This window comes from Planococcus citri, chromosome 3 (genome assembly GCF_950023065.1).
Source record: "Planococcus citri chromosome 3, ihPlaCitr1.1, whole genome shotgun sequence".
Lineage (NCBI taxonomy): Eukaryota > Metazoa > Arthropoda > Insecta > Hemiptera > Pseudococcidae > Planococcus > Planococcus citri.
In genome coordinates this window covers 62017598-62028894 of record NC_088679.1, presented here as the reverse complement: position 1 = coordinate 62028894, position 11297 = coordinate 62017598, and the positions used below count along the sequence as shown (strand labels likewise).

The 11297-nt window shown below is 33.8% G+C and overlaps 1 protein-coding gene across 3 annotated transcripts in view; it reads left to right on the top strand.

Moving 5' to 3' along the window:
- Positions 1 to 301: 301 nt before the first annotated feature.
- The window catches only part of LOC135841788 (uncharacterized), a 282222-nt gene continuing 271226 nt past the window's right edge, over positions 302 to 11297 (top strand). For all 3 annotated transcript variants that reach the window (XM_065358977.1, XM_065358975.1, XM_065358976.1), the window contains exon 1: positions 302 to 653. The gene's annotated coding sequence lies outside the window, so the exon portion shown is untranslated. The remainder of the gene's footprint in view (positions 654 to 11297) is intronic.

Here is an 11297-nt window from a genome sequence, read left to right as displayed (position 1 = left end):
CCGAGTTACCTTTTCGTTAAACTTTAAAAGTCACGACAAATTTTCGACTCGTAAACTCCCCCATCTCAAATTCGGATCTATTTAATCACTCTCATTTTCTCAACCACCCCCACACTTTCTTCGAATGATTATTTTTCTTTCAAATTATCACTAGCTGTCGATGATTATACGGCGTATAAATGACGTAATTATTTTATTTTTACCTTTCGATGAGAGGCTCAGGTTAAATTTAACCGTTTCTAGTCTTTATACAGCTGGCAACACTGCCGGCATATTTCGAGTTATGCTGCGCTCTCGTCTCGACGTTTTTCACGTTTCCCGCAGTTGATGCGCTGAAGACGTCAGCGATTCAAGTAAACCGCGCCAATTTCACCCAGTGAAAGCTTTTCAAGACTATTTCGAAAATTTTTTTACTGTGTCGGTGAAAATTTTTCGCGAATTGTTCGAAAACTTATTCGAGGAAAATTTTTTTTTCGCGAAGAATAATTTTTTTTCAAATAATTTTTTAACGTAATTTTTTCCACATCTTCCCCGGGGAGGATTTTATTTTCAGAGTTGAATTTTATTTTTTTTTTATTTTTTCAAATGTCATGTGTGTTTTAATTTAAGCCATGTGGTACCCTGTAACGTGAGAATAACTTCGTGTAACCGAGGTAAGATCATTTTACAGCTAGGTTTCTTCTATTGTGTTCTGTTTCTGGCTTCTGTTTACCTTTGCAAAGGTATATTTTTCATAATTATCGCACGTATAGTGCGCGGTTAAAGGTGAAAAGCGAGTAAGAAAACCCGCATAGTAGAGCAGGAGCTGATAACGAAACTAGCAGATTAGACAGCTCGGTGTTAATCCTTTAGAATTAACGTTCAAACACAAGGTACAGATTTAAAGTGCTTCGAAATCGTTTATGGAAACCCTAAAAGATCAGATAATTCGTTCATCGTTGCCTTATATTTCTTTTACAAGATGCATTAACACAATGCCCCAACTTAATCCTACCTGCTCACACACACCGAACCAATAGACTCGCATTTCAGACAAAAAGAGAAAAAAAATCACTATCCCAAATCCACCTTCTTTTCATGTTCGATAAATCCAATACAAAATACACGTTGAGAGGGGGGCTTATAAAGTACATACTCGTGTACTCACTCTAGTGAGTTATACGTGTAAGAAGAAAAAAAAACAATAAAAAACCAGCCGTATAAAAATACAATAATTCTGGCAATTTTTCCTATCAATATTTATACCTAAATGAAAAAATAAATATACACTTCTGTCGAATTATTCGCGTATTTTTATAGCATTTGGATTATTGCCGAATTTCAATTCTTTTTTACTCTCGTATTATACTGGTAAATTTTTTAAAACTCGAGTGCTTATTTTTCACCTCATCGTCACACTCTTTCCACGAATTCTCCAACCTTGCAACTCACAGCACACACTGGCTAAAAGTTTAACAATCTTACATTCAATTTTACATACATCAAACTCGTGCGAAAATTATCGTCGAAAAATTCGATCAGATGATGAGAAAAAAAACACGAGCTACGTAGCTCATTACTTGATGGAGTTTTTTACCCGACGAACATAAAAAAATTAATTTTTCGCCTTCTCGTGACATTCGAGGGAGGAAAAAACTCCTCGAAGTGGCAAATTCGGTTAGAAAATCCGGACGAAAATTATTGCAGCCGATTTTTCAACGTTGTCCTACGATAAAAGGATTAAATAAAAGGCCAGCACGAGGCAAAAGTAACACAACACGCTGAATAGGGATAGATAAGGCGAGGTCGATGCTGATTTTTTAAAATACATTTACACTTTTCACGCCATTTTCTCATTTTTAATTTAAATTTTCCAACGTAAATATTTTTATAAAGATTTCATACGTATTTTTCCGCCTTCTCTATCTGTTTTGAAACATCGTCAGTCGATGGTGTAGTGATGAGAATGGAAATATACCATTTTTAAAAATCTTCGACTTTTATCGTATAACGAGCTTTTACGTGAAAATATAAAAATACATTCGGTTCGCATCACCGTACCATACCATGGCTTTTAAACTCGCGAACCATTAAATTTATCAATACTTAAGGAATATTTATAGCTGAGAGAATTTTGTCAAAAATTAGAAGAAAAAAAATTATCGTTTAGCGAGTATAAAACTGCGGTAAGAGTTGAAGATAAACGCAGTTTACAACTTTTTTGGAAAAGTGCCTGAATTCAAAGGGTTGAAGAAAGCCCAACCGTATGTACTCTAACTTCCAAGAACACTCGAGTCAAGATCTACTACATAGTTCTCAAGGTCACAGAGAGCGTGAAAAATATCCATATTTAGACTAAAGTATTCCATAAGCCTTTGGCTACGAATAAGGCTAGGGGAGAAGAAGAAGGAACGAGCAGGAAATGCAGGAATAAATACACACGATTGAATCGCCAACCGAAACTTTAAACCAATTTAAGTACATCGGTAGGTACTTTCGATTCTTTACAAAGGCATTCGGTTATTTCTTTTATGGTTTCAAAAATCATATGTCTGGGTGGCTAATGTTTTAGACATTGTGAAGGACAGGGAACTGAAAGCAATGGGAGGCATTTTTCTTCTTTAAAAATTTGTAGGATTATTTCAAGAGGCGAGGCTAATTGAATTCGAAATTTTGATTCAAAATTTCACGTCATTTCACCCCGAAAAAAATTATTGATTCGAGTTGATGAAAATTGGGTTGAATAGTTGAAGAGGATAAGTGAGGATTATGAAAATCGAGAACTTTCTGTTTGAGAAAGGAGTGGAATTTAGATTCTTCAAGTTCATTTCAAAGTTTATCGTTCATCTCACTTTTTACTGATAATTTTTAAATTTTAGACTTCATTGTATCATGCATGAGAAAAAAGTTTTTGAAAAGTTTAATATTTTGCTTACATTATACAAATGAAAGACTGACAAAAAGGGGACGTCGGCGGTGGAGTCCCCCCCTTTTTCGAATCTCTTCATTTAAAGCAGTTTAGAATATTACTTGAATGAAAATTCAAAAAATTTATCGCCAGTTTTCTCATAAGAATTTTTGAAAGTTAGGAATACAACAGGAATTAGACTGAGAGAATTCCTAGGAAATTATTTACAACATTAAGAGCATTAATATTACAAACAATTGAGGGGTTCAAGGCATATGCAAAAGTGGGAGTAAATATTAACAACCGTGGCTCGGATACAGAGTGCAAAAAAATAACAGAACCTAATTTTCCTCCAGCCAGAAATATTAGTCAAATTGAAGCATAAAATCAACAAATTGTCTCATTTTTCTACAAAGTGAAAGTGATCCTAGGCCTATATTCATTTTTGACAGCTGTCCAAGAGTTTATTTTGCAGATGATGATTAGCTATCAATTTCCAAAATTTATAAAATTGTATGCTATTTATTGCATAATTATTAAGGAATCATTTTTTTTTTTTTGGTACCACTATGATGAGCAGTTACCCTCTCCAGAGGTTGAAATCACTCTCAATTTACTCCAACTGGTGAACTGGAGGTCTCCTTTACCTCGAATCAGAAAAAAACTAGTTCGCAAAACTTGTACAGGATACCCAAGATTTTTCAGATTTCCTTCTAGATCTTTCACATAAGAGGTACGCTAATGAATTTTTGTAGCACCAACTTGTACGCGTATCTGCATAAATTCAAAATCAGAAAAAAAACAATTTCGTTTGTTATACTGTTCAGTTTTTTTGGGGAAGGGCATGGGCAGGGCTGAAAATTAAACTCGAGAAGGAATGAAAAACAAGCAGAAATTTCATATCCGAAGAAATGAGTACACACAAGTTATCAATAGATTTCCAAAGTCACAGAGTAAAAAGGAGAAAATGAATTTATTTCAAAAGAGCGTGATCAAATTTTCATCCCTCAAACCTTATGGATTTTCCCTCCACTTCTACACCCCACCCCCAAAAAAATTGATGAAATTCCATAATTTTACATACATAGTTTCAAAAAAATAAAAATCAGGAAATCGCAAAAATATTTTGAATATTTCGAGGCCACTTCATTATTCACAAATTCTACATTATTCTTTGCTCAAACAATACAAAAAATAGTCAAAGATTAAAAAAAAAAATGAATGTTTACCAATCTATAATGTGAACATACATCTTCAAGCTCTGGTAAAGAAGCTATACCCACATTTTTTTCATAAAAAATGAGTATAATGGTCCTAGAATGAAATTATTTCCATAAATTCAGCGTATAAAATGACAAAAATTATATTTTTCACAGTCCTTTTTTTCAGATCCTACGTGTTACTTCATGGGCCCCGAAAATTCCTTAATTTTCACAGGTTTTCCAAAGAACTGCACATTAGAAGATAGATAAACATTAAGTGTCAATTTTTAAAAAAAATGAAATCTTCATGAATCGAAAAATTACCTCTCGTGCATCACCTGTTTTTTCAAAACAACAATTATCAATTTTTTCAAAAAAAAAAAACTCATAACTAACTTTTGCCCTTGGTTAATTCATCTTTCTCAGAAAGATTACGGCATAGCAAAGATAGAAATACTTCAAAAAAATATGGAAGAAAAACATCTGAAAAATTTTCTCAAAAAAAAATCGATTTGACAAAAAAAAAATTAAAAAACGAACAAAAAGTTGATCAAAATTATAGAAAGACGAAAAAAGTGAAAAAATGAATACCCTAGTACGCAAAGAGTAAAAAGTGTTCCATAAATTGAGAATTGAAATACTCTTTTTTATCAATTCTTTTTTTTTTAAATATTTTTTATTTTTTGTAAATTTTTTAACATGAAATAATGAGACCTCTATGTCATTTTTTGATGTTAAGAGCAATAAAATATACCACCAGGGAAATATATTTTCATTTTCCAAAGTACTTTTCAATTGAAGCAATCCTATTGGATTTCAGAATTCGATTCCAAAATAGGGTATCCCAGTCCAATAAATAAGACGACATGCAAAAGTAAGAAATCAGCAGACTTGTGCAGAAAATTTTCCCCAAGTGTTCTCAATTTTCATTGCGACGAAGAGGGGTAAAAATTTCCTATTCGAGACTAAATTACTTCAGGTTAACATTTTTTTGTTCTCAAAAAAAATTAAATTGATAAAAATTCAAAATTGAAATATGTACTCGTACTTTGCGGAAAATTTCTAATTTGAATCGAAAAAATGTGATATGTACTTGTACATAAATTATCACAAAAAGCAAGACTTTCGGTGGAGAATTCTCACATACGGGTCAATTTGGAAGGAAGGAAGGGGGCAAGATGAAAAATTGATTAAAAATTTATCCCAGTAACAACAATTTTATAATTTCAAAGAGAAAAAATTAAACAAAAAATTCCAAAATTTCGAATGGAAAATTTCAAAATGGAAGAGAATGAAAGTTGACAGAAATTAATTTTTTCGCAATTCTGGCAAAGAAGCTGAAAGTAAGATTTTTTGAGACAAATTCTTCCAAACTTGTAATTTTGTTGGAAAGGATTGGGGATTAATTCAATGCCTTTATAATTAATTTTAGACTAACCCTCACCCCCCCCCCATCACATTCTTGGCGGGATTTGCCACAAAAAATCTTGCTTTTAGATTTTTTGCCTAAATTGCAAAAAAAAAGTTCAATTTCTGTTCATTGCCATCCTTTCAAACTTCGAAATTTTCTATTCACTTGTTATTCTTTTGTGAAAATTTTGAGAATTTTTGTTTTTATTTTTTTCTCTTCAGAATTACAAGTTGAACCAACTGTTATTCTCTCACTAACAAAAAAATGTTACTCATAAAAACTCTAAAATCGTTTTAAAAAAAGGACAGAATAAAAGGGAAATTTCGAAGTTGGATTAAAAGAATGGGGAAAACGGGACTTTTTCGCAATTTTGTCAAACGGTAGGATTTTTTGAAAATCTATTTACATAAAAAAGGGACTTTTTTGATAACTATCCTTCTGTAAAACATGTACTTACATTTTTTTCAATATTTAGGGTACATCTTTCTCGTATATTAAGCTATGGAAAAAATTCATCAGAATGTCTCTCAGAAAGTGGTTACCTACCTTACTAAAAGCCACTCGCTATCTCTTCACATCTCATCGAATCAATAGCTCATTTCATTTTATATTATCACTATCATTTTTTTTCATTATACCTACCTCTACCTAACCTACACATAAAGCTCACTTCAGCCATTCAAATGATTCACGAAACATACTCCTCCCCTCACCAATCATTTCCATTCCCTCGCCCAAGAAGTCGCCTCACTACAATCATGCATGTTACAGATTTCACACGACAATAGTAAAATGTAATCAATCAGTAGGAAATTTCGGAAGGCAGACAACTAAACGAGTAAAAATGTGTTTTTGAATACCCGATGACACAGGTATAATAAATTGAGCGATATTTTCGCCAAAGGTTTCACTTTCATCCCGTTCCTATAATAAGACTGGAGTTATGTGAACTTTCAAATAAAAGAATATAAGGGGTTCGTCGTTGGGTCAAGGGAATTAAAAAATCGTGACGAGGATGAAATGAAGCGAATTTCCAGAAAAGAAAAAAAAATAAGACAGGGTCGTTAACCTACGTCAATGTCGTCGTAAGCATGGTCTTGTTACGTACCTTCTTTTACTTACATTAGCTTACATGATTCTCGAGCCAGCCAAGGGAAAAAAATTGTTATCCAAACAACACGTCTGCGATGCTTTTGAGCTCAAATGAACGCGATTTTGTACATAACGTCGAAGCCATCATAGAGGATGAACTTGGCCAATGACCTGAGACGATGAGGCAGATATTGATGGAGAAATAGTACGACGAGTATTTCGAGCCATTTACTCGGTATAGAGGGTAGGTATCGGTAATTCGGGTTATAAATTCGGTGTATACGAGAAGATGGCATAATAGAATAATTTTATCGGTTATTTACAACCTGACGACACGATATTAGACAATGTATTGGACTACTTCCAGGCCAATTGACGACTACGCGACGGTAATGGCTTATTATTGGTTATTTGTTATTTTTATTGAGGTATTTTTTTGGCCTTTTTTCTTTCTCGGGGGGAGGGTTTTATAGGTCACATTGTCAGTGTCCAATATCCGGCCGTTAGCCAATAGCTAACGTGTTTATTGATTCCCTCACGTGTAATAAACTAAGTCTCGTAGTACATAGAGAGGGGAGGGGGAGGAAAGTCGCCGAGAAGATAACTCAATGGAGGATTTGAAAAGCTTCACGGAAAACCTCAAACGCCGGCGAAATTACACGCCGACAAAGGAGCTGGAAAAAAACGACCGTGTTAACCACACAGGTTATTTGTTTCTAGTAAAGAAATATTTCACTATTTCGATGACGTCAAGCAAACTAAGCCCTGCAGCAAAATGCCCGTACCCCCGCAGCGCGTACAATAAATTCAACTCGCTTGAATAATGTGAGAAAGAAAATTAAGAAATGGAATTTTACACGTGCGAGAGGTGTGTGTAGTTTATGGGTTTATTGTGATGGTTTTTCTCTCTCACTCTCTCATTCGCTTTCTTTCTTCCTTTTCCTTTGGCATAGAATTACCTCGCATACTACGTAGGTAGGGTAAAGTATACACAATGTACACGTGCTTTTACATAAACGAGAAGGCGCTTTTACCAGAATTTGTCGTCTAAACCGAAACAAAGTAAACCACTGGGGCGTTTTGGTAATCCTTTTTAGTTTTTTTCCCCGTTAATAATTTCGAATAAATGCGAGATATTTAACGATATTAATTCAGAATATGATTCACACCGAGATGAACGTTTTGGATATAGTCCAGATTCAGCATATGTAATATCACATATGCCAGTAATTTTGTTCTGCTAAACGGTATCAATTTATAAAAATTATATAAAATTCTCGAGAACTTTATTTTCACTCGTACCAGTCCAGGAATTGTAAATGTGGAATTTCGAGATCAAAGTGAAATTTCAGCATCACCGCAAGCAACATATTCGTTCCGCGTTTAAACTTGAAAGCTACTCAGGAAAAATTATAGCTTTGGATATGCATGCTCCCATGAAGAAGTTAAGGGTGGGAAATTTTGAAAAAACCGTGGTTTATCTCCAGTCCCTACCCAATCTGTTTTGGGAAAAAATTGTTCAGTTGCAAAAGATATAGAATTTTAAAATTCAGCGTTGATCTAGACCATTGTGGAATCAAAATTCAAGACCATTTTCAGGGTACTACTGAGAAATTGAAAATTCGCAAGCCAATTTTTTTGGGGTAAATTTATATTTAGAAACAAATTTCTCCTCGAATATTTCGATTCACCTACTCATGTCAAAATAATAGAAAAATATAATTTCTGAAACCGAGGAAATATTTTGAAATACCCAGGTTGACAATTTTTTGGTCACTATTATTGATACTGAAAAATTGAGAAAAATAGTCTAAATTTTCTACATTTTTACAAGTTTTCAAAATTGGCAATAATGATGGAAAAATTGGCACCACTGTACATCAAAATCTTCTTGTTTCAAAAATTCTGATTTTTGATGTTTTGACATAATTAAACGCGCGATATTCGAAAATGATATATTTTTCAAACACAAATTTAAAAACATAATCAATTTGAAAATTCTCAAACGCTCAGTAGAATCAGAAAGGGGGTTTTGGATTTCAGAGGCAATGGCCCAAGTTGACATAGAATCTAGAATACTATGTTTTGAAATTAGGCTATTCTTCCCAAAATAAATTGGAAGGAACTGGAGCGAAAAAACTAGCTTTTTGAAAATTCATTTCTTTGAGATATTTTCTATCAGAATTCCTGTCCAAAAAACAGCATTTCTCTGACAATGGATGGTTGGAAGAGTGTGGCAAGGGACTGGAATGAGATAATTATTTAGGGTTTATTTTAGAAATTCTCCCTTCTATGAGATATTTGTTATCAGAGTTACTGTCCAAAAAAAGCATTTCTCTGACAATGGATGGTTAGAAGAGCATGGCAAAGGACTGAACTAACAGCCTAATCCAGTGGTCGGCTCGAAGTCCTGATATAACCCCACTAGATTTTTACTTTTGGGGTGAACTAAAAAGAATGGCTGGGTCATTAAAAAGCTAACAAGTAAACCGAACTATTTGAAATCATAAAAGAAGAAGCGTAAGTTTGCTTATTTGGTATTTCAAGCAGGAAGACTAGGAAGAGGATAGGTGAATATATGCACACCACATAATTTATTTATAAAATTAAGAAAATGCACTAGAGATCACAGGAAAAAACTGGAAGAGCTTCTTGAAGTGGCGTTTAACGTGATTTCTTTGAAAAGTAAGAACAGCAGTAAAAAAAACTTCATTAGCTATAAATACACTATCAGAAGTGGTACAGAAAGTAAGAAACAGTGAACAATTCACATTCTCACCCGGGTAAGAAACACAGGATTACACAGTGATTTTATGCTGTAATATTTCTAAATTGCCAGCCCTATCTACACTCTGAGCAAGGGTAACAATCTACCAGAAGCAGAAAAAAATAGCAACAAAAGCCTTGGAGAACCTAAAAGAAGAATGTTGTAAGGACTTCAGATTGCAATAACCTCCAAATGATGACAACCTGTAAGAAAAACTCGATCAGTAAAATCTGAAAGAAGAAGATATACAAAGTACTTAGTGTACTGACACAATAAATGAATAATGAATGAATGAATTCATGATTTTAGAGAAGTTGATTTAATAAATATGTATCTATTATTTCTTTTATCCTTCTTTTGACAAAAATGGTATTCAACCAATAAAGGACATTTGGGAACCTGAATCAGCACACAGATAAAGACCTCAAAATAAAATTGTGTGGGAATGATATCACCATCAAGATAGAGATAATCGAGCCAGTTAATCAAGCTGCTACTCTACAGGGTCTGGTGTAGGACAAATTAAGCCCCATGGACAAGAAACTGTAGTAAGACATGGTAAACCCTCTACTGACTTCCAGTGTATGCTTCAAGGCTAGATTGAAGGAGATCTGAACAGGTCATGAAAGAATGTATGTGAAGAAACGCTCGAGTAGTGAGACAACAGTAAAAGTGGCGCAATTTGGAATGTGTAAACTATCCACCAGAATGCAAATCATTTAGGTAGCTCTGGGTAATCTTTTACATGCAGCTTCGATGATTACAATGCAATTTAGTTGAAAGTGATTTAGAAATCTATTTGTGATGAGTAAGAGTGAGAAAGACAATTTTATGTATGAGAAGGCTCAGGCTGTTAGTGGAGTGGAGAGTAAGCAATGGCAAGCTGGGATTGATGAAGAATTACGAGTGATGGAAATAAAAGATGTGTGGTTCTCTAGTACACCGGAACAGTTGAAAAATTAAGATTATTCAATGATGGATAGTAAGAGGGTTTTAAAAAAGAAAATTGATACAAATGGGGTGGAGGGAGTTCGCATAGGGCCCTTAGTACACTCAACATGATAGTGATAGATTTCATGGGAGTCACTTTCAATGGATTAAAAACATTTATAAGCAATGTATATAGTGGAAAAGCATCTAACAACCACATTTTCACATCGGATTTAAAAAAGAAAATTGATACAAATGGGGTGGAGGGAGTTCGCATAGGGCCCTTAGTACACTCAACATGATAGTGATAGATTTCATGGGAGTCACTTTCAATGGATTAAAAACATTTATAAGCAATGTATATAGTGGAAAAGCATCTAACAACCACATTTTCACATCGGATTTATGAGGAAGTGGAGATGTGATCATGGCTGACAAAGGTTAAAGCATTGAAAAACAAGTTTGCAGAAGCAAATGCACACATAAATGATTCAATTTTGTTTCAAGAGTATTGTACATCACTGTAAGAGTTGTGGAATGACCGCAAACCTGACATCTCTTTGAGTACAGTTATTTGGTTCGGTAGCTAGGATGTACGTACTACGTATACCTACCTTTGGAAAAAAGAAGTAAAATGGATGAGAAATCAGAAGATTCAATTCATTTACAATGTATGAATGTAATTAGTGCTTACTGCTTAGTTGTAAAAACAAGTTTGCAGAAGCAAATGTACATATATGTAAGTGAGTCAATTTTGTTGTAAGAGTAGGTATTGTACAAACTCAACATCATGTTTGTACTATTGAACTAGCTGTGGGATTGCACTCACAGAGGTGGTGCATTTTTGTATACCTATGTAGATTCAACGCGTTAATAAGTATATGATTATTTGTTGTATGAGAATATTATAGTCGAGCATTTTAAGCTCATCTTGTTTTTGTTTCGTTATGTTGAACCTACGGGTCAACGAACCTATTTAAAAATAAATTTTTATTTTTATTTATCGAA